This window comes from Periophthalmus magnuspinnatus, chromosome 10, assembly GCF_009829125.3.
Source record: "Periophthalmus magnuspinnatus isolate fPerMag1 chromosome 10, fPerMag1.2.pri, whole genome shotgun sequence".
NCBI lineage: Eukaryota > Metazoa > Chordata > Actinopteri > Gobiiformes > Gobiidae > Periophthalmus > Periophthalmus magnuspinnatus.
Genome location: NC_047135.1, coordinates 13,020,593 through 13,044,293, shown reverse-complemented (window position 1 = coordinate 13,044,293; position 23,701 = coordinate 13,020,593). Strand labels below are relative to the sequence as shown.

Genomic DNA, 23,701 nt, shown 5'->3' with positions numbered 1-23,701 from the left:
TCTAATATTAATAATTCAATTCAATTCATTTTATTTTTGTAACGCCCAAAATCACAACAACAGTTGTCTCGAAGGGCATTTATGTTTTGGTTGATGGGGGAAACCAGAGTACCCGGAGGAAACCCATCCAGACATGGGGAGAAACATGCAAAAGTCCACACAGAAAGGCCTGGGCGACCCGGGGATCGAACCAAACCTTCTTGCTGTGAGGCATGAGTGTTGCCACTCAGCCACCGTGCTGCCTACACACAAAAACAAACAGGAAAATCAGACAAAACAAGAAAAATCAGCCAAGCGAGGAGGAGGGAGGGGGGCGGAGGAGGGCCAGGCGAGGAGGAGAGCCGGGCGAGGAGGATGAGAGCCAGGCGAGGAGGAGAGGGAGGCGGGTGGAGGAGGGCCAGGCAGGGAGGAGGAGAGGGTCCAGCTGTCATTGGGGCATCTGAAAGAGTTACACTCCACAGGGGGAGTAGGACAGGGGACAACATGTGAATAGATTGCTGTTGAGAAAATAGGAGGAAGCAGAGGATAGCGCTCAGGTTGCCATACTTCCCCCAGCTAGTTACCTCCTACTGCAGCCTATCTTATCCTGGGTTTTAATGTCACTCCCCAACTCCCTCACTAAGTAACCTGGTCATACGCTACACTGAAGAGGAAGGTTTTAAGCCTGGTCTTAAATACAGAGACTGTGGGGGCCTGTTTAACATCAGCAGGGAGTTGATTCCATAGCACAGGAGCTTGGTAACTGAATGCTCTCCCTCCCACTGTACTGAGTGCTCTGTTTGGCTGGTGTGGGACAATAGCATCTTGCAGATAGGATGGGGCCATACCGTTTAGGGTTTTGTATGTCAGGAGGAGGACTTTGAATTTTATTCTAAGCTCGACAGGAAGCCAGTGCAGATATTTTAGTACAGGACTGATGTGGTCTCTTCTTTTAGTTCCTGTTAGGACTCTGGCCGCTGCATTTTGGACCAACTGGAGGCTCCTTATACTACTTTGGGGCAGGCGGCGAGCAGGGAATTACAGTAATCAAGTCTGGAAGTAACAAATGCATGGATGAGTTTTTCAGCATCGTTTTTAGGTAAAATATTTCTAATTTTATTTATATTTTGCAGGTGAAAGTATGTGGTTTTACAAGCTAGGTTTATATGGGCTGTGAATGAGAGATTTTGATCAAATAGGACTCCAAGATTTTTTACAGTAGGGCTAGAAGCTATACTCGCATTGTCGAGTGAGATTATCTGGTCCGACAGAGAATCTCTTATAATCTCTTATAATAATAATAGCATAGACGGGCATCGTTCATTTTATTCCTGTTTTGATGTTGGGATGTGTGTACCTAAATATGGTGGATAACGAAGACTTATAACTTTTAAGCAGAGTACCTAATGACCACTGAAGGACTATTACTTATTGACTGATTATATATTGCACAATTAACATGTCATTGTTGTTTAGGGGACTTCCACTGCAGACCAGCTGTCGTTTGGAACTCAGACAACCCAACAGTGCACAGATGTTGGTGTTGGTACGTCCACTGCTGACTTTGCACATAGACAGTCATCACATCTCTGTCTAAAACTATTTTGCATGCAAAAAATTACCAACAGAAACTATACACATAGTAGACAGATAATCGTCTATTATTGCAGTTTATGTTGATGCCTGGAGCTAATCTTTGAAGAGGTGTTTCCAGACCCAGCTTCACTTATCCAGGAGATAGTACAGATCCCCATTCCACCTCCACTGTCCACTCAGCACTCCCATCCAGACAAGACAATTGTCGTCTCTGCTTTTACCTCCCGCTTTAATTCAGAACTGGTTCGAAGCCCACATTATGCCCCTCTTCATCTGGGAACTCTTGGCATATTCGGAGGACAACATAAGATGGCAGAACCATGTGAACTCTCCAACCCCGCCATCCCCAGCACCATGACATGAAACATCTATAGGCACAGTACCTATAACGACTGAAGCACATATAACTGATTATACAGCGTGCAATAATTATACATGTATCTATTTGTTTATGTTTATTTTTATTTTTTTAAGTTGTGTTATGGGTGTGCTTGCAGTGAAACAGAAATTAAAAGTTATACAGCATGCAACAGCTTATTTATTTGTTTGTATTTTTAGTTATGTCTTTCTAGAGTATTGCTTGCAGTGAGACTGAAGTAAAAATGTGCAATACTTAATCAATTTGTGTCTTTAAAGTTGTTTATTTGGTGTGTTTGCTGTGAGACCAAAGAAGTTACAGTGTGCTATACTTTTTTTTATATGTCTGTGTCTGCATTGTCAATGTAAAAAAAATATAATAATAATAATAATAAAAAAATATAATAATAATAATAATAATAATAATAATAATAGATACAGTGTGTAATATTTTTATTTTTTATTTGATTGCACTTCCAATGTAATGTTTAGTGTTTTTTTTTTTTTTACAATAAATTGGCACCATAATCAAAAAGTCAACTTACTGCACCATTCCTCTCAACTGTAATGGTCCAAACTGTGCTTAGTACACATTCATGGCATTTTGAAGAGAGTATATATTGAGACATACAGTGTCAAATCCTGGATGGTCCACCATGCATGTGAGTTGGCTGGGGACTTGTTCCATTCTACCACATATATTATCAGTAACCTGAGTGTACGTAATACACTCACCTAAAGGATTATTAGGAACACCTGTTCAATTTCTCCTTAATGCAATTATCTAATCAACCAATCACATGGCAGTGGCTTCAATGCATTTAGGGGTGTGGGCCTGGTCAAGGCAATCTCCTGAACTCCAAACTGAATGTCAGAATGGGAAAGAAAGGTGATTTAAGCAACTTTGAGCGTGGCATGGTTGTTGGTGCCAGACGGGCCGGTCTGAGTATTTCACAATCTGCTCAGTTACTGGGATTTTCACGCACAACCATTTCTAGGGTTTAAGAATGGTGTGAAAAGGGAAAAACATCCAGTATGCGACAGTCCTGTGGGTGAAAATGCCTTGTTGATGCTAGAGGTCAGAGGAGAATGGGCCGAGTGATTCAAGCTGATAGAAGTGCAGCGTTGACTGAAATAACCACTCGTTACAACCGAGGAATGCAGCAAAGCATTTGTGAAGCCACAACATGCACAACCTTGAGGCGGGTGGGCTACAACAGCAGAAGACCCCACCGGGTACCACTCATTTCCACTACAAATAGGAAAAAGAGGCTACAATTTGCATGAGCTCACCAAAATTGGACAGTTGAAGACTGGAAAAATATTGCCTGGTCTGATGAGTCTCGATTTCTGTTGAGACATTCAAATGGTAGAGTCAGAATTTGGCGTAAACAGAATGAGAACATGGATCCATCATGCCTTGTTACCACTGTGCAGGCTGCTGGTGGTGTAATGGTGTGGGGGATGTTTTCTTGGCACACTTTAGGTCCCTTAGTGCCAATTGGGCATCGTTTAAATGCCACGGGCTACCTGAACATTGTTTCTGACCATGTCCATCCCTTCATGACCACCATGTACCCATCCTCTGATGGCTACTTCCAGCAGGATAATGCACCATGTCATAAAGCTCCAATAATTTCAAATTGGTTTCTCGAACATGACAATGAGTTCACTGTACTACAGTAGCCCCACAGTCACCAGATCTCAACCCGATAGAGAATCTTTGGGATGTGGTGGAAAGGGAGCTTCATGCCCTGGATGTGCATCCCACAAATCTCCATCAACTGAAAGATGCTATCCTATCAATATGGGCCAACATTTCTAAAGAATGCTTTCAGCACCTTGTTGAATCAATGCCACATAGAATTAAGGCAGTTCTGAAGGCGAAAGGGGGTCAAACACCGTATTAGTATGGTGTTCCTAATAATCCTTCAGGTGAGTGTATACCGTAAATGAAAACAAGTTTTTGTAAAGCAAACTCACTTTGGGGGTTTCTTTACAGCATCTGTTTTCCACTTTAGTCAGCATTGTAGGGCAGTTGCCACATGTGCACTTAAAGACACAATATAAACAAAGTGAGCTACAGCAATTGCATACATGAGCCAAAACGACATGCTTGATCAGCAAACAACATCAAATGTTCTGTTCCCACATTCTGAAGGCTCTGCAGTGAGGTATGCACTTGATGTGCCATTTTTAATCTGTAGTTAAAAAGCGAAAAACCTCCGCAGAGTGTGATTCCGTTATCTACAGGACTAGAACAATTGCTGCCGGGGCGCAGCAATTGTTGACGTAGGTAAAGAAAGGGTATAAAGTATCTGATTTGCATTTAAAGGAGCCAGCGCAAAACAAGCCATTTGCAGTCAGTGCTCTGAGCAAGGGTCTGAGATGGGGCTCTGGAGCACAAATTATGAGAAATTAAGACCAGAGGATCTAATATTACAAGTATTGTACATCATACATACATGTTTTGGCATGTCATTAAAAAATTATATTTGTTCTTTAAACAAAAGTCTCAGAGTAGCTCAAAAGGCAGAGTCATCAGATCTAGTGTCAGGGCGGTTAGTGGTACGTAACAATCCTCAGGACAAAAGTGTCCCTTTCGCTATCCTGGGCCTTAAGCCTGGGCCTCACAACAGTGTGCAGAAGGAGCCAGGTAAACTCTGGAAATACAGGAAAGCCTCTCTGAGCCTCAGTCTTACTCTCCTTTTTTTCATTTGGTGATGAAATGGGACATTCCCTCTGGAACCTCTCAGCTTGCTCTATGCAGGGTCACCATGGATACAGGAAAAACAAACTGCTCAAATCAAACAATCCAATAGTCCTTCACTTCAGCACTTTGAACTGCACATGCTGTACTTTGTACTAAACATTTGTGAAAGCTCAGTGGGCAAGCTAGTCAGCCAAAAGAGCATCCAACCAGGTTAAATGCTCTAAGAAGTATTTACAGAATAGGTCGACTTTAATGAGGCTGTTTTAGAGCCATTTTCCTGTTTAAAATGAAGTATAAATGTAACAACAATTAAAATCTGCATATGTTGTGTATAATAGTGAATATTATTGAAACTAATTTGAACAGATGAGAACAACGATTACACTGACACTAGCACAATAACCCTAAAGCAGGAAATGCTAAAAAAAAAAAAAAAAAAAGTTAATCAAACGATATTGTTAAAATAAATAAATACCAGAATTAAACACAATGAGTTAGAATCTGAGACATAGAAAAATAACTAAAAGTTCCACACTAGTACAAAGAAAAAGTATCACCCAAAAATTATTGTTCCATCTGTCATGTATTGAGCCATAAGTTGATTCAGTAATTATTGTGACAGGCCTAGCACTATTCCTGCAACATTTCTGCTACCTGCTTGTCTCTCGGGTTTGCTTTATCTGGAATGTTCCACAGTAATTCATCTTCCTTCATGGAGACAAAACTGTTACACCACCACCTGTTACAGGTCATATCTGTGGGGGGAAAAAAAAAAAAATCACCAATAGAAACAAATCAGAGCAGTGGGCTGAGGAGTCTGCGGGGAGTCAGAGTGTTCATTACTGTACGTCTTAGCAGGTGATTGAACCCCACCTTACAGCTGGGACCCAAATGAAATCAGTCTGAAATGTGAAACTAAAACTGCAGGTGTTGCGCATTTGATGGAGGCCCTATGACCAGTAATTATAGGGTTTAAGTCCATGATAAGAGATGAAGGTTATGCCCTAAAGGCACAACACCATGTACAAGGCATTTTATCCACCCAACTGAACTGGATATAATTACAGTTGAACTACAGTACAGTAGAGTAGAAATGAATGACACAATTATCTAAATATGACTTTTTTTTTTTTTGGTTGTTTATTTCCAGTCAATATATTCAGACATTTATTTAGTTTGTACAAAGTCCCCCTTCTGTATAAGAAGGGGGACCGGAGGGTGTGTTCCAATTACAGGGGAATCACACTCCTCAGCCTTCCCGGTAAGGTCTATTCCAGGGTACTGGAGAGGAGAATCCGACCGATAGTCGAACCTCGGATTCAGGAGGAGCAGTGTGGTTTTCGTCCTGGTCGTGGAACACTGGACCAGCTCTATACTCTCCATCGGGTCCTCGAGGGCTCATGGGAGTATGCCCAACCAGTCCACATGTGTTTTGTGGATCTGGAGAAGGCATTCGACCGTGTCCCTCGTGGTGTCCTTTGGGGGGTGCTCTGGGAGTATGGGGTCCGGGGCTCTTTGCTAAGGGCTGTCCGGTCCCTGTATGACCGGAGCAGGAGCTGTGTTCGCATTGCCGGCAGTAAGTCAGACCTGTTCCCAGTGCATGTTGGACTCCGCCAGGGCTGCCCTTTGTCACCGGTTCTGTTCATTATATTTATGGACAGAATTTCTAGGCGCAGCCAGGGGCTGGAGGGGGCCTGGTTTGGGAACCACAGGATTTCATCTCTGCTGTTTGCAGATGATGTTGTCCTGATGGCTTCTTCGAGCCAGGACCTGCAGCAGGCACTGGGGCGGTTTGCAGCCGAGTGTGAAGCGGCTGGGATGAGAATCAGCTCCTCCAAATCCGAGGCCATGGTTCTCGACCGGAAAAAGGTGGTTTGCTCTCTCCGGGTGGGTGGTGAGTCTCTGCCCCAAGTGGAGGAGTTCAAGTATCTCGGGGTCTTGTTCACGAGTGAGGGAAGGATGGAGCGGGAGATTGACAGGCGGATCGGTGCAGCGTCTGCAGTGATGCGGTCGCTGTATCGGTCCGTTGTGGTAAAGAAGGAGCTGAGCCAGAAGGCGAAGCTCTCGATTTACCGGTCAATCTACGTTCATGAGCTCTGGATAATGACCGAAAGGACAAGATCGCGGATACAAGCGGCTGAAATGGGCTTCCTCCACAGAGTGGCCGGGCGCACCCTTAGGGATAGGGTGAGGAGCTCGGTCACACGGGAGGTCACACGGGAGGAGCTCGGAGTAGAGCCGCTGCTCCTACACGTTGAGAGGAACCAGCTGAGGTGGCTCGGGCATCTGCTCAGGATGCCTCCTGGACGCCTCCCTAGGGAGGTGTTCTGGGCATGTCCCACCGGGAGGAGGCCCCGGGGAAGACCCAGGACACGCTGGAGGGACTATGTCTCTCGGCTGGCCTGGGAACGCCTTGGGGTCCCACCGGAGGAGCTGGAGGACGTGTCCGGGGTGAGGGAAGTCTGGGAGTCCCTGCTTAGACTGCTGCCCCCGCGACCCGGCCCCGGATAAGCGGAAGAAGATGGATGGATGGATGGATATTTAGTTTGTGTTTTTTATAAAATCAGTTTGTCCTTAATTTTAGAGTTATTCTAATAAACTTTAGATTCTTATATGCCGTCCTTTCTTTGTTTCATGCCTTGACAGTTTTGACTGCAGTCTGCCGCATCCCTCAGAAATGTCACGTGATGTTTCTGTGACCTGTCTGGTCAGCTCATGTAAACGGATACTGATGATCTTCAGGTAAGGTAAGAAACAAATAGAAGACAGCACATTAGAATCTCAAGTATAATCAGTACAGAAAACCTAAGGATCCTAATCAGATTATAGTTATATTCAAAAGTATTGATTTGTAAAGACAAACAGCACATTAGTGCCCCCTACACTCTCCTCACAGCACAGACACTCTTTAAAAGCAGAACACTGATGTAGCCCCGACTCTGACCAAATGTGTGCACTGCCCCAGCACAGGGCAGGACCACAGTCTGTTTAAAGGGCTTCACCAACAGCGCACTCTGAAAGCACATTTACACTAATTTCTGTAGTTACCACTTACACTTACATGTTGTTTACATTATTAATCAATCAAAAAAGCAACAAATTTATCAGATCCCTAAACAGCAGTTCAGTGCACTGCACTGTGCTCTTGTCAACCATAACCATTCAGAAAACACACAGACACATATCAGAGCTGTTACTGCATTGGGGACACAGAAGCTATGCACTTAAGTCAGCCTACAGTCTAAAACTTTGAGCCGAAGGAATAATATTATTTGCAGAGTGGTTGGTCCGTAGATGTGGCGGACATATCGCCCCCCCCAGAGGGCATTAGCACAGAGTCAGGCTAGGCGCTGTTAGGCTGTAAAATGTAGTAGGGCATTTATAACACTAGTACCAAAGCTGCAAAGTTATTTCAAATATAATCAAATAAAATACTGTATTTGACCCAACTTTCACATGTGAGTTATCAAAACTGTTTCAATGAGATCCCAAGGTGGACTTATCTTTGTGAAACGAGTTGTAGAATCATAGGACTCATTGTTGCCAATTGTTTTAACTTGATTAAACAGTGCACATGCTAAACCTTGGTTAACTATGGTTTCACCTCCACAGTAATATGTATGTTTCAGCTAGAAATACAATGTTTAAATAGTATTGAACTTTTCTTTCATAGTAAAGTCAATTTTACAGTTTCAGATTTTTAAGATATTGAAATAAGGCAAAAACACGAAAGACTGAACAGTCCATAGTCAAACTTCATAGGAGTATGGGTCTAACTATTTTTCCACAGGAACATTACAGATCTTGTTCACACTTTCATTAAATTACAACCCCAATTCCAATGAAGTTTGGACGCTGTGTAAAACTTAAAAAAATATATAGAATACAATAATTTGCAAATCCTTTTCAACCTATATTGAACTGAATAAACTACAAATACATGATATTTAATGGTCAAATAGATAAACTTAATTGTTTTTATGCATATATTCAGTCATTTTCAATTTGATGTCTGCAACACGGTACAATAAAGCTGGGACAGGGGCATCTTTACCACTGTGTTACATCACCTTTCCTTTTAACAACAATCAATAACCGTGAGGAAACTGAGGACACTAATTGTTGAAGCTTTGCAGGAAGAATCCTTTCCCATTCTTGCTGAATGTACAACTTCAGTTGCTCAGCAGTCTGTGGTCTTTGTTGTCGTATTTTGCATTCCATTATGTGCCACACATTTTCAATGGGAGACAGATCTTGACTGCAGGCAGACCAGTCTAGTACCCGCACTCTTTCACTACGAAGCCACGCTGTTGTAACACATACAGAATGTGGCTTGGCATTGTCTTCCTGAAATAAGCAGGGACATCCTTGAAAAAGATGTTGACTGCAGCATATGTTGCTCCAAAACCTCTAAGTACGTCTCAGCTTCACAGATGTGCAAGTTAGCCATGCCACGGGCAATACATCCCCACACCATCACAGATGCTGGGTTTTGAAGTTTGCACTGATAACTATCTGGATGGTCCTTTCCCTCTTTGATCCACAGGACACGACATCCATGATTTCCAAAAACAATTTGAAATGTGGACTTGTCAAACCAATGTACACTTTTCCACTTTGCGTCAGTCCATCTCAGGTGAGCTCGGGCCAAGAAAAGCCGGCAGAGTTTATGGGTGTTGTCGATATATGGCTTTTTGGTTTCCTGAAGTGTTCCTGAGCCCATGTGCTAATATCCTTTACACATTCAAGTCTGTTTTTAATACACCTGAGGGATCGAAGGTCATGGGCTTTCAATGTTGGTTTTCGGCCTTTCCGTTTACGTGCAGATTTCTCCAGATTCTCTGAATCTTTGGATGATATTATGAGCTGTAGATGATGAAATCCCTAAATTCCTTACAATTGTACGTTGAGAACACTAGGCTATTTGCTCACGCAGTTGTTCACAAAGTGATGAACCTCGCCCCATCCTTGCTTGTGAATGACTGAGCCCTTCAGGGATGCTCTATTTATACCCAATCATGACACCACATGTTTTCAATTAACCTGTGGAAAGTTCCAAACAGGTGTATTTTAAGCAGACAGATGGAAATTAGCCTGTGACTAAAATCTGGCATATTTACATATGTATCTTATGTTCATTAATATACACTGTCCCTTTAAAAAAAAAAAAAAAAAAAAAAAAAAGCATTCCTCAACTTTCCCATTCTTTTGTTGCCCTTATCCCAGCTTTATTGGAATGTGTTGCAGACATCAAATTGAAAATGAGTGATTATTTGCATAAAAACAATAAGGTCTATCAGTTTGAACATTAAATATAATTTCTTTGTAGTTTATTCAGTTCAATATAGGTTGAAAGGGATTTGCAAATCATTGTATTCAGTATATATATATATATATATATATATATATATATATATATATATATATATATATTTTTTTTTTTTTTTTTTTTTAAAGTTTTGCACAGTGTCCCAACTTGGAATTGGGGTAGTAGTTAAAGTAATATACAGTCCAATCAGGGTCTCATCCTAAGAACTGTTAGCAGATAGCTGTTGAGCTTTATGTAACAGTAGTTCTGTAAACCAGCTTTGGCCATGGACATGGCAAAGAATCTAATTGTTAAGTAATTGTTAAGCTAAAAAAAAAAAGCCAAAATACATTGCGTCAATGGGAGACGTTCCGACGTCAACTTTGCCATAGAGGCACGAAATTCGGCACACACATTCTTCAAGTGATGCCAAACAAAAAATATTATTATGGCCACAACCCCTAACAGACTGGAAGTTGTCCATCTTGGATTGAAAATTCCGAAATGCAAAGTCAGCATTTTCGCTGACGTCACATTTTAATCAACTCCTCTGAGGGGGCTTTACCTGCAGGGTTGAAGATCACTTTACATCTAGACAAGTGAGGCATCAAAAGTTATCCAATGTATGATGATGTCTATCATGGTTTGGGTGTGGCGAAGCCGCAAATTTCCATCACAATTTTTGAAAATTTCAAATGTCAAAATTTGCTCCCGTTTGCGCACACAAAGTCCGATCGGGCTAAAGTTCAAGTCAGTTGTAAAAAAATTCATGCCTAATTCTACTGTTGTAAAATTGCCATTATAGCTCCCCCTACAGAATAACAAATAAATTTGTGTAGCGAGCCCAAAATGTTGTTTTACCAAATGTTACGAAATTTGACACAAAATTCAACTGGGTCATCCCAATCAATAAAGTCAATCAGACCCATGTCCTCTTTTGTTCGGTGTTGTCATGGTGATGTGCCAAACTGCCAATGTTATCCTAATGGGAAACCTCCCAATTTTTCTCATTCACTTTTGAATAGGTCTGTTATATGACAGATGCCTTATGTAAGCATTCTCCCTTCTTTCCCAGTTTTTTGTCACCGACTTGTCACCGACTTGTAAAGTCACCTTTCTCACTAGTCCACCCCAATAACGTTAGCAATGGTCTATTCATTACAAGGGGTGTTCTCATCTTTGACTATTACAATATCACCAACCCTCATGTTACGTTTTGAGGTGTACCAACACTGTCTCAGAGTAATGTTAGTGAGATACTCCTTTCTCCACCTGTGCCAAAACTGCTTTGATAGTTACTGAACTCTTCTCCAGCACTTCTTAACATACAAATCTTACTATACAAAGTTACCTGGAGGGGAAGTGGAGCAGAACCTTTCATGGTGATTAAATGGTTTGGTGTTATGGGGTCTAAACTCTTGGGATCACTTATGCTATCAACAGTAATTGGATGGCTGTTTACAATATACCTGTCATAACGCTCGGCAGAGGTAGGACCAAGAGGGCAAGACGAACAGTGTTTATTTACAATATGTGAATTTAAATTCAAACACAGAAATAGATCCAGCGGGGAACAGGGGCCAGAGTACAGGGCAGGATCCAGGAATGGAGCGGGCAGTGCGGCGGAGCCGATAATGCGGACAGCAGCAGGGTCGGAGACGGGAAAGTGGAGCGGGTCCAGGAGACAGAGGCGGAGAGAGCAGTGCATGGTAGGTGATGTAGCGGATGTTACCGGCAGGGTGGAGCTGAAACAACGGCGAGAGAGCAGAGCTGGTCCGGGAGGCGGGAGCAGGATCTGTCAGGAGCAAAAATATCCAGTTTTAGAAAAACGAGCATAAGGTCAAAACGAGAACAGAGCCAAGCGTAGCTACCACAAAGGTACGAGGACGATCTGGCGCTGAGTGTCAGATCCGGGCTATTCTTATTCCTCCCAGGTCCCCCAGGTGCAGCTGATTGCCAATCCGCTGCAGGTGCGCACGGGAGGAGACAGCTCTCTGCCCCAGCTCCAAACTCTGCCACGTGACCCACAGACAGGGAGGGGTAACAAAAGGTGACAGCACAGCAGGATTACGACAATACCTTGCTTCATAAAGAAAAGTTCTTAAGGATGCATGATCCAATCTATCAACAGTTTGGGCAAGAACTTTACACAGCACGCTTCTAACTGTCCTAATCTGACACCTCCTGCATGGCTTGAGCTTGGTGCATTCATAAGAAAGTCACATTTATTTTCTGCCAGACAGGATTTCACTCTGTCATTGTCCATTTCACATAAAGCTTATGCTAGTTCATTTTTTGCACCCATGAAATTAGTTCCCTGATCTAACCTGATCTGTCTGACAGGCCCAGGATAGCTGTAAAACATCTTAAAGCATTGATAAATGCATCGGTCGTCATATCCTCTAGCATTTCAATATAAATGGCTCTACAACTTAAACAAGTGAACAGAAGACCGTACCGTTTATAACAATCCAGTCTGGTATTAAAGGGGCCAAGGCAGTCCATGCCACAATAAGTGAATGGTGGCAAAGGGTCGATGCGGTCAAAAGGTAGATCTGCCATCCTCTGTTGCTCAGGTGGTGCACGTGCTCTCCTACACCACACACACTGTCTGATGAACTCGGCAACTGCTTTACTTCCTCTGACAATCCAGTAGCAGTTTACTCTGATCTCATTCAAAGTTTGCCCTCTGCCTTGGTGCTGGGTCTTGTCATGATATTGTGCAACAGTGAGATGAGTGATAGCACAGACTTTAGGTGTGATTAAAGGATGTCTCACTTCAAAACCCGTGGAGGTCTTTCTCAGCCTTCCTCCTACTCTAATTAAACAATCATCTTGGAGGAATGAGTCCAGTGGTTGTGTGGCAACTTTTGAAGCTGGCTCAGTTTGTTCATGTCCTTTTCAAATGCATCTAGCTGTGCAAGTTTGAATAGCGTTAACATGGCTTGTTGTCTTTCCTCCACATTTGGAGGGTCCATTGTTCTAATGTCATTTGCCATTCGTGTGATGCGAACGTAGTGGGGTTGTCTGCTTTCCCTTGCTGTCCTTGAAAGCACTACTGTGGGCTCCACCCTTGACCCCGCCCTCCTAGTTAGGAACTATTTAAGCCACCTGCTCCCAATATGGCACTCTTTGCTGCTGCCACACTGTCCGCTGCTGTGCCTTGGCTTGGGTTGACTGTGAGGTAGTGATGGTAAAACCGAAACCTCATGAAACATTGAACCACTTTGAGACAACTGCACTGAAAATGACACACTGCTTTGAATCATTTGACACAGTCAGAAGAGCGACATCTGCTGGATTTTTCTGTAATGCATTTGTGTGGATGTGACGTAAAGCTTTTGTGAACCTCGCTTACCCCTTCCTCTAATCCCCACTCCCCTTTTCTGTGACTTTTATCTGAATGAATTTTATCACTTCCATTTTATTTTTATTCTCGTATAACTTATTCTCCTGTTTATTATGATATTGTTTTACCTAATTTTGTGTCAACTTGTGTTTAAATTAAGTTGCTTTTCCCTCTTTGGCGCAACTCACGTTTTTAAATGCACTAGACAAATAAAATGGCTACTCTCTAATAAAAAAAATGTACTTTTCAAACTGATGTCTTTATGTCCTGTACTTATATGTATGCATTAGTTTTACTCTGACTTGGCCAACTAAAGAGTTTGCAGCTACATAGGCATTTTAAACTGGAAAAATTGGAGAATAAAATGATGTGGTTAAGCAACTGGGATAGTGATTGTGCAACTGTAATTTTTCTGAAATTGGAACATTTTTGGAAAAGGTGTCAGGGATGTGAGTGGGGAAATGTAAGATATGGTATTTGTAAAGTTTTAGAGATTTTCTCTTGAGCACAAATCAAACACTTGACTTTATTGGGGCTTATTAAGTCAAAGTGCTCCCGTGCATATGACCGTGCTCTTTTTGGTGGCAATAGCTGTCCCTCCATATCTATCCCTTACTGTCTCACACACACTCTCTTTCAATCACTCAAACTCACTGTCAAGACTTACCTACCACTTACCTATATCACTTACCTAAAACTATGACTATGTGTATTATATAGGCCTAGGTGTATGTTGATGTGAATCTGTGTGTGTGGTGGAGTGTATCTTGTGTTATGTAATATGTCACCAATGTATATAAATGTATCTGTACTAGGTGTAATTTATTCTTACCTGTTGTATCTTACCTGCTTTAATATAAACTTTCCCTTATTGAATAACTAGTATAGTGTTAGAAATGCCATCAACAAAATATCCTCCTCTCAAAACCCACAATTCTCTTTTAAAGCTCTGACACAATTACAAGCCACCCCCATGAAAATTCCCGCAAAGCAGCTTAAAACCGGAGCTCGACACGTATCTCCGACACTTCTGATGTAACGAGGCCTCGGTTTGACTGGTCACGTGATTTTTGACGTGGTGAAGCGCGTATCGAAACAATGCTCGGCAACACTTCCACTTCATAGGGTCGGTACAGTGTCGAGCTGAGAGGCTCAAGCTTAACATCTCGAAGTAGGAAAGAGGCTCTTAATATATGGCTTAAATTGTAAGTTAATTAGCCCTCACCACTCATGAAGTGATGGCGAAGGCCAATAACTAACATCCAAAAATAGATCATGTCAGGGCATGATAAAAATTATATTATGGCCCCGCCCTAAAATGTACAGAAAGTCGGCCATATTGGATCAAACGCTGGAATGACAAAAGTGCACACCCTCACATTCAGGACATCTCCTCGCACAGTTTTCATCACAAACACTTCAAATTTGGCGGAATCCCACTAAACCCATGTGTGATTAAAGATTTATCAATTACGTTTTAATTATGACTTTGGGTGTGGTCAGGGTGAATTTTCAACAAAATTGCAATTTTTGGAAAATTTTTATAAAATATTTCTCTTTCACACATTTTTTGTTGGGAAAACGCTAATACAGCGTTTATGCACATTTGTGAGCTGAACACAATGATATGCAAATCAAGGCACTCTCTCACAAAATGGCTCTCTAGCGCCCTCTTCAAATTTCATTTTCAAAAATTTGTAGAAGACAAACAATTTGTCATGGACTTGTGAAAAAAATCACAGGGGCTTTATATGTGATGGGGCACAATGTGAAAAAGTCACATGACTGTAACTGTTATGGTTTAGGAGAAAAATAATGGGTGGAAAATGCGTTTCCATTATTATTATTATTTTGGTCACGAATTTGAAGCCATATTTGACCCCCTGAACATTAACGAAAAGTCAATTTTATTGGACCCAAAATTCAAGGTTGGTGAAAAATGTATTATTTTGATGTTCAAAAAAATTTATGTTTCAAAATGACTCAATAGTGCCACCTCAAAATTTGAAATACATTGCGGCAATGAGAGACCTTTTTCATCGTAGAGAAATGAAATTTGGTACAAATATAGAACCTGTCAAGAAAAGTAAAAAAAATATATTATGACCCCACCCTAAACAATACAGGAAGTCAGCCATTGTGGGTAGAACCCCATTTTTTCAAAATTTTACCTCTCACATTTGAATTTTTTACGCCTCGGATTTTCATTCAAGAAAGATGCAAATTGGTCAAAATGAAGTAGACCCATGTGGGATTATAAAAAAACTCTTTTGGAATTTTCTAAGTTATAAAATGTGGGTGTGGCCAGCCTGCAAAGATAAAAGCCATTTTTTTAAGTTTTTAATTGCGTGTACCTCACACAGTTAGTGTCCTATTTCCCGGCAAGAATATCCTTTTATTTCAAAATGTTGATCTGAACGCATAGATATACAATTTACACAGGTCAGACATTATATTGCTCCACAGCGCCCCCTTGAACCTTTTTATGGTTTACAAAAAATTACTTTGTCATAAACATTTGAAATTTGGCATGGACATCCCTATTGACATACTGAACAAAAAAGCCAATGAGAACATACCTCTATTTTCAAAGGTGTTGCCATGGCAATGTCTGACATTTCTCATTGTAATACATGGGTTTTGGTTAACCGGGATACAAAATAATTACTTTGTCATAGACCACTGAAATTTGGTCCACATATTCCTCTCATCATACTAAACAAAAAAGCCAAAGAAGTCATACCTTTATTTCCAACCGTTCAGGCGTGACAATGTCATAAATCGTCTCTTTAAATGAATGGAGTAGTATTACTCAGTTGCTGATTTTGGGGTAAGGGGCGATGTAAGCGGGAATGAAAGGCAGGATATGTGGCCTTTACCACACGGCTGCAAGGGGTGGCAAGGGCCTTTATCACTGCTTGCAGTTTTAATTATTATTATTTTTCCGCCAAAACAATCGCAGTTTTCACCTCCTGAACTTCGACGAAAACTCCCACATATAGGTATAGGATCGACCGGCTCGGAGAAAAATTTCATAAAATATGTGGAATGGAATGCAATATTAATTTTAATCAAAATGAACACTATAGCGCCCCCTACCATAGGGGTGAAACGCCAACATTATCGGATTCCTACGAAATTCGGGGAATAAATTGGGGGCTTGACGTGGACCAAAAAATAATATAATATGCATTGGTCATTTTTCTCACTTGGCCACCAGGGGCACAAAGACTCCAAAAAAAAGTCATTGAAAAATGTCTGACATGCACATACATTGGTCTAGACAGCTCAAATTCACATCACACATGTGATATGAGGGTGTTAATAGAATTGATTATTAATTGTAATCAAAATGAACACTATAGCGCCCCCTACCATAGGGGTGAATCGCCAACATTATTGGATTCCTACGAAATTTAGGGAATAAATCGGTGACATCAGAAGAAACAAAAATTACATCATGGCCATGAGTCATTTTCCACGGTTGGCCACCAGGGGCTCAAATACTAAAAAAAAAAAATCATAAAAAAATGTCTTACACGAACATACATTGGTCCAGACAGCTGAAATTCTCATCACACATGCAATATCAGGGTATTAATAGAATGCACTATTAATTCGCCCGTACGTCGCCGCCGAAAAACGCCTTTGTTTCCTGTTTTTTTGATGTCCTCTCATGGCCACAGGCAATGCCCTACAGAGCTCACATTCACATCAGATATGCGTGATTGGGGCATGAATGGAATGCAATATTAACTTTAATCAAAATTAACACTATAGCGCCCCCTACCATAGGGGTGAAATGCCAACATTATCGGATTCCTACGAAATTGGGGGAATAAATTGGTGGCATCAGAAGAAAAAAAAATACATTATGGCCATGAGTCATTTTCCACGGTTGGCCACCAGGGGTGCAAATACTAAAAAAAAAAAATCATAAAAAATTTTCTTACACGAACATACATTGGTCCAGACAGGTGAAATTCTCATCACACATGTGATATCAGGGTATTAATAGAAAGCACTATTAATTGTTATCAAATGAACACTATAGCGCTCCCTACAGTATTGGTAAAATACACAACTTTGTCTGATTGGCATGAAACTTGGGGAGATAATTGAGGGCATTAAAAGGGGAAAAAAAGTCAATTACACTATACCTGTATTATGTACGTGGTTGATAAATTTGGCATCTCGAAAAACTCCCATGCCCACCAACTCGAAGGTGCCACCTACAATTTCACCCCTATGGGAGAGGAGGCTGGTAAATTTTTGAATACATGCACCCAAATCGGAACAGTAAGAGAATTGTGGGCCAAGCATAAAAATGAATTTAAGCATTGCTCTATGACGGACAGGAAGTCTGCCATATTGGATTGAATATTTGCCACTTTTTTTGCCGCATGTTTTCAAACTGTATCTACTCCCAGGTTTTTGGTGCAAATGAGCTCAGATTTCACATGCCACATCCAGACACATGGGTTTTCATAAAACATCCACATTTTCTCCAAATTCCACGGCGTTCGCCTGTACGCGTCCGCCGAATAACCCCTTCATTTCCTGTTTCTTTGATTCCCCCTCACGGACACATGGATCAGCCTCAAAAGCTCAAATTCTAATCACTGATGCAGAATAAACCAGTGAATAGAGAACCATAATGAGCACGTGGCCAGTGACCTATATAGCGCCCCCCTACAGTACAGGTAAAAGACACAACTTTGTCCGATTGGCATGAAACTTGAGGAGATAATTGTGGACGTCAAAACATACCAAGAACTCAATTACACCATATTTGTATTATGCATGAGGTTGCCGGTTCAACGTCGTGGACAGCCATTATAATGCAATGGCCACAATGCGCTATAGAAACTGTGTGAAGGGGGGCGGAGAGTGGCCAGGGGGTGGCTGGGCGGGGGGAATGGTGCGTGGGGGCAGTGGCCAGCCCCGAGTGGTCGCGTGGGGGGGGCGGTCGCAGGGGGGCAAGGGCCATCATCGCCGCTTGCGGCTTTAATCTAATTTATTTTCATTAGTCCTGCTCTGCACTGTTGGTCTGTGGGCGTCAACCAATGGTAGATCTGCGACAGAGGGCTGGTTTAATTCCTGCTAGGCTTTGAAAGGTGGTAAGTTGGTTGTACAGGAGAAGGATGTAATACAGGTGAGCCTTTAACAGATTTTGTTGTTTTTAAGGCTAAACCTGCTGCTGTGTTTTTGTACAGAGTTTTGTAGCGTGTTTTGTAAACTGTTTTGCACTCAGTTTTGTACATTGTTTTTGCATCCCAACTGGAGTCAAATTATTTGATTTTGTTTCAGCGACGCTGGGTGCCCTCTGGTGGTTGGGCTAGGCACATTGGTGAGGTTCCCCCACCTTTGCATGTTATTTAGTGCACTGGGATCACGAGTTTAGTTTTATGCACTTTTCATTTTGCTGTGCCGTTTGCTGTGTCCACTGAGGTGAATATGTGGTAGCACCCCTGGGCACACCCAAGATAGTTTGCTCACCACTGGTGGCCCATCCATCCATTTTCTTCCGCTTATCCGGGGCCGGGTCGGGGGGGCAGCAGTCTAAGCAGGGACTCCCAGACTTCCCTCACCCCAGACACGTCCTCCAACTCCTCCGGTGGGACCCCAAGGCGTTCCCAGGCCAGCCGAGAGACATAGTCCCTCCAGCGTGTCCTGGGTCTTCCCCGGGGCCTCCTCCCGGTGGGACATGCCCAGAACACCTCACTAGGGAGGCGTCCAGGAGGCATCCTAAGCAGATGCCCGAGCCACCTCAACTAGTTCCTCTCGACGTGTAGGAGCAGCGGCTCTACTCCAAGCTCCTCCCGTGTGACCGAGCTCCTCACCCTATCGTTAAGGGTGCGCCCGGCCACCCTACGGAGGAAGCCCATTTCAGCCGCTTGTATCCGTGACCTTGTCCTTTCGGTCATTACCCAAAGCTCATGACCATAGGTGAGGGTAGGAACGTAGATTGACCAGTAAATCAAGAGCTTTGCCTTTGGACTCAGCTCCTTCTTTACCACAACGGACCGATACAGCGACTGCATCACTGCAGACGCTGCACCGATCCGCCTGTCAATCTCACACTCCATCCTTCCCTCACTCGTGAACAAGACCCCGAGATACTTGAACTCCTCCACTTGAGGCAGAGACTCATCACCCACCCGGAGAGGGCAAACCACCTTTTTACGGTTGAGAACCATGGCCTCGGATTTGGAGGAGCTAATTCTCATCCCAGCCACTTCACGCTCGGCTGCAAACCGTCCCAGTGCCTGCAGCAGGTCCTGGCTCGAAGAAGCCATCAGAACAACATCATCTGCAAACAGCAGAGATGAAATCCTGTGGTTGCCAAACCAGACCCCCTTCCGGCCCCTGGCTGCGCCTAGAAATTCTGTCCATAAATATAATGAACAGAACCGGTGACAAAGGGCAGCCCTGGCGGAGTCCAACATGCACCGGGAACAGGTCTGACTTACTGCCAGTAATGCGAACACAGCTCCTGCTCCGGTCATACAGGGACCGGACAGCCCTTAGCAAAGAGCCCCGGACCCCATACTCCCAGAGCACCCCCCCAAAGGACACCACGAGGGACAGGGTCGAATGCCTTCTCCAGATCCACAAAACACATGTGGACTGGTTGGGCACCACCCCAGTCTGCCATTCCACAGGCACTGTCCCCGACCACCACGCGATTTTGCAGAGACGTGTCAGCCAAGACAGCCCCACAACATCCAGAGACTGGAGGTACTCAGGACGGATCTCGTCCACCCCCTGAGCCTTGCCACCGAGGAGCTTGCCAACCACCTCGGTGACTTCAGCCAGGGTGATGGACGAGTCCGCCTCCAGGTCCCCCGTTTCTGCTTCCTCCTCGGAGGACGTGAGAGTGTGATTGAGGAGATCCTCAAAGTATTCCTTCCACCGCCCGAAAACATCCCCAATCAAGGTCAGCAGCTCTCCACCCTCACTGTAAACAGTGTTGGTGAAGCATTGCTTCCCCCTCCTGACGCGTCTGACAGTTTGCCAGAATCTCTTTGAGGCCGTCCGATAGTCCTCCTCAATGGCCTCCCCGAACTCTTCTCAACCCTGAGTTTTTGCCTCTGTGACTGCCCGAGCTGTGGCACGCTTGGCCCACCGGTACTCATAAGATGCCTCAGGAGTCCCATGAGCCCACAAGGCTCGATAGGACTCCTTCTTCAGCTTAACGGCATCCCTTACTTCCGGTGTCCACCACCAGGTTCGGGGATTGCCGCTGCGACAAGCACCTTACGACCACAACTATGAGCAGCTGCATCGACAATAGAGGTGGAGAACATGGCCCACTCAGAGTCCATGTCCTCAGCCATCCCTGGGATCAGGGATAAGCTCTCTCAGAGGTTTGAGTTGAAGACCCCTCTGACAGAGGGCTCAGCCAGATGTTCCCAGCAGACCCTCATGATCCGCTTGGGCCTGCCAGGTCTGTCCGGCTTCCTCCTCCGCCAGCGGATCCAACTCACCACCAGGTGGTAATCAGTTGACAGCTCAGCCCCTCTCTTCACCCGAGTGTCCAAGACACGCGGTCGGAGATCAGATGACACGACAACAAAGTCGATCATCGACCTCCGACCTAGAGTGTCCTGGTGCCACGTGCACCGATGGACACCCTTGTGCTCGAACATGGTGTTTGTTATGGACAAACTGTGACTAGCACAAGTCCAATAACAAAACACCACTCGGGTTCAGATAGGGGAGGCCATTCCTCCCAATCACGCCCCTCCAAGTGTCACTGTCATTACCCACATGGGCATTGTTTTTCCGTTGTTCTCCTGGGGGACTTCACTGGTGGCCCCAGCTAGCTTATTTTTATATTTTTTTATTTTTTTTTTGGGGTAATTTTAAACTTCTTTTGTTTTATTCCTAGGCCTATTTTAAGTACCAATTTAACTGTTAACTTGTCTTTGTAATAAAATTAAAACTTTCTACCTTTTTAACATAATGTTGTAGTAAATACATTTTCCTTAATTTAGTTGTCTTTAACTTTATTTTGTTTTAGCCATATTAGAATTTGATTTAGAATATTTGAAAGAAAAACAAGAAACTTTTTAAATAAAATCATTTTAATCGTTTGTCACGTCTCATCTTTTAATTCAGGATCTTACCTTTGTCTTTCACACTGTAAATTTGATTGTGACCCTTAGGCCTTAAGACACCCCCCCCCCCCCAAAAAAAAAAAAAAAAAAAAAAAAAAAATACCCTCAGCGGGTGACCCAAGCAATGACACTGACCACAGCAGGCCATTTTAAGAACCTTGCCAAATGCTTCTTGATCTCATTTTGTTGTGTTGACTCAGTTTTCAGTACTTGGATTGTTTTTATTTCAGGATCTCCCACCATGAGATCTAGTGGTGTGGTTTGTTCTGTCACAATGTCTCTGTCCCAAAGAAACTTGGGACCAGTGGATAAGGTCTGATACTTTTAAGCCTCTTGAGTCGTGGTCGGCTGGGTTTTTGTTTGTGTCGACATAATGCCATTGCTCTGGGTTTGTAGTTTATTAAATTCTTTGAAACCAATTTGCCATGAAAAGATGAAATCTTTTAGCCTCATTTTTAATATAACCGAGTACTACTCTTGAATCTGTCCAAAAATACTCTCTCAACTCTGAGTTCTAGATCTTTTTTCAACATGCAGCTAACAGCGGTGGAAGTTACTGCAGCTGTTATTTCCAACCTTGGGATTTTTACTATTTTAGTTGGTGCAACTCTTTGCCCATTACTAATGTACAATGTACTTCCTGTTCACTCACTAATGTGATATAAGAACACTGACCATAGCCTTGACTACTTGCGACAGAAGTGGTGAAGCTCAACTCTCAGGACTTTACCAAATCTAAGAGGCTTAAAACACTGGGGAATCTGAATAAATGTAAGATTTTTTAAATCATTCACCCACCCCTCCCACCTTAGCTTTAGCTCAGAAGCTAGCGGATCATCCCACCCAATGCCTTTTGACACATCTCTTGAAACACTCTTTTTCCCTCCATTAAGTGTGAACTGAAAGAAAAAGCTGTCACTTTCAATATCCCATTTTATACCTAGCACGGTTTGCACTGGGAGGTCTTTGTAGTTGAGATCAGCATTTTATTTTATCTCTACAGCTCTCTCTGCAGGATCGATTGAGTCTAGGACCTCTCTGTTGACAGGAACTTGTGAATATGCAGTTTTCCCTTTGCACATAAAGCTTGTGACTTTTTTTACAAATTGAACTGCCTCTTTCACTGACTCTACACTTGTAAGGCCATCGTCCACATCGAAATGTTTTTTGACAAAGTTATCGGCTGATGGGTAGTCTTTCTCGTTTTCATTATCCAGATGCTTCAAGCCACAATTGGTGCAGCCAGGGGATGAGGATCCATAGAACAAATTCACTTTCATTCGGTACTCTTTGGGCTCTGAGTCTGTGTCCCCATTGACCCACCAAAGGAACCATTTATAGTCTCTGTCCTCCTGACTAACAGGGAACCTGTGAAACATCTTCTCAACATCACACATGACTGCAATGTTGTGCTTACGAAAAGGGCAAAGTGCTTCTGTTAGGCCATTTGTAAGATAATGTCCTGTTAGTAGGTGGTCATTTAGTGCTGTTCATTCATACTTTGCTGAGCAGTCAAATACCACCCTGATTTTGTCTGGCTTGCGGGGATGATAAACTCCTTTATGCGGTACATACCAAACATTTCCTTGAATGGGCTGTGACTCTGCCTTTTTCTGCATCAGAACTCCTTCCATGAACTTTACATAATCAGCTTTGAACTTCGAGTCTCTATCTAGTTTACTTTCGAGCTGCTTTAAGTGAATAAGAGCCAAAGTTTTGTTATTTGGGAGCTGTGGGCATGTTTTAAAGGGCAGGGGCATTTCAACGTGTCTATGCTCATTTTGTTTGATTTTGTCATTTAGAATCTGAAGGAACTTAATATCCTCTTGGGATATAATGTTGTTGCTTTGTTAGGTGTCTGCAAAATCTGACTCAAGTTCTTTAATAATGGCTGAAGGGGTTACAAGTTTAACCTCTTTAACAGACACTATGTGACATAAACCAATTACATTACTAGCATTTACAAATTGAGGTGTCTCTCCTACAATGCTCCAACCTAGATCTCTCCTAACAGCATAGGGCTCTCTGAGGGGTAAGGCTCTGGAGCAATCGCACCCTATCAAAAGTCCAACAGCACAGTCCATTAAAGGAGGCATATTTTGAGCTAAGTTAGCAAGGTGTTGCCATTTGCTTGCTGTTTGACAAGTAGGGATATGAGTACTCTCAATTCAATTCAATTCAATTCAAGTTTATTTATATAGCACATTTAAAAACAACCTCAGCTGATCAAAGTGCTTCACATAAAATAACTAAACACATAAAACACAATGAGGTAT

General features: G+C 42.8%; 1 pseudogene; it reads right to left on the bottom strand.

Moving 5' to 3' along the window:
* Positions 1-651: 651 nt before the first annotated feature.
* LOC117377477 (uncharacterized) lies at positions 652-22,822 on the bottom strand (annotated as a pseudogene).
* Between the last annotated feature and the right edge of the window lie 879 nt (positions 22,823-23,701).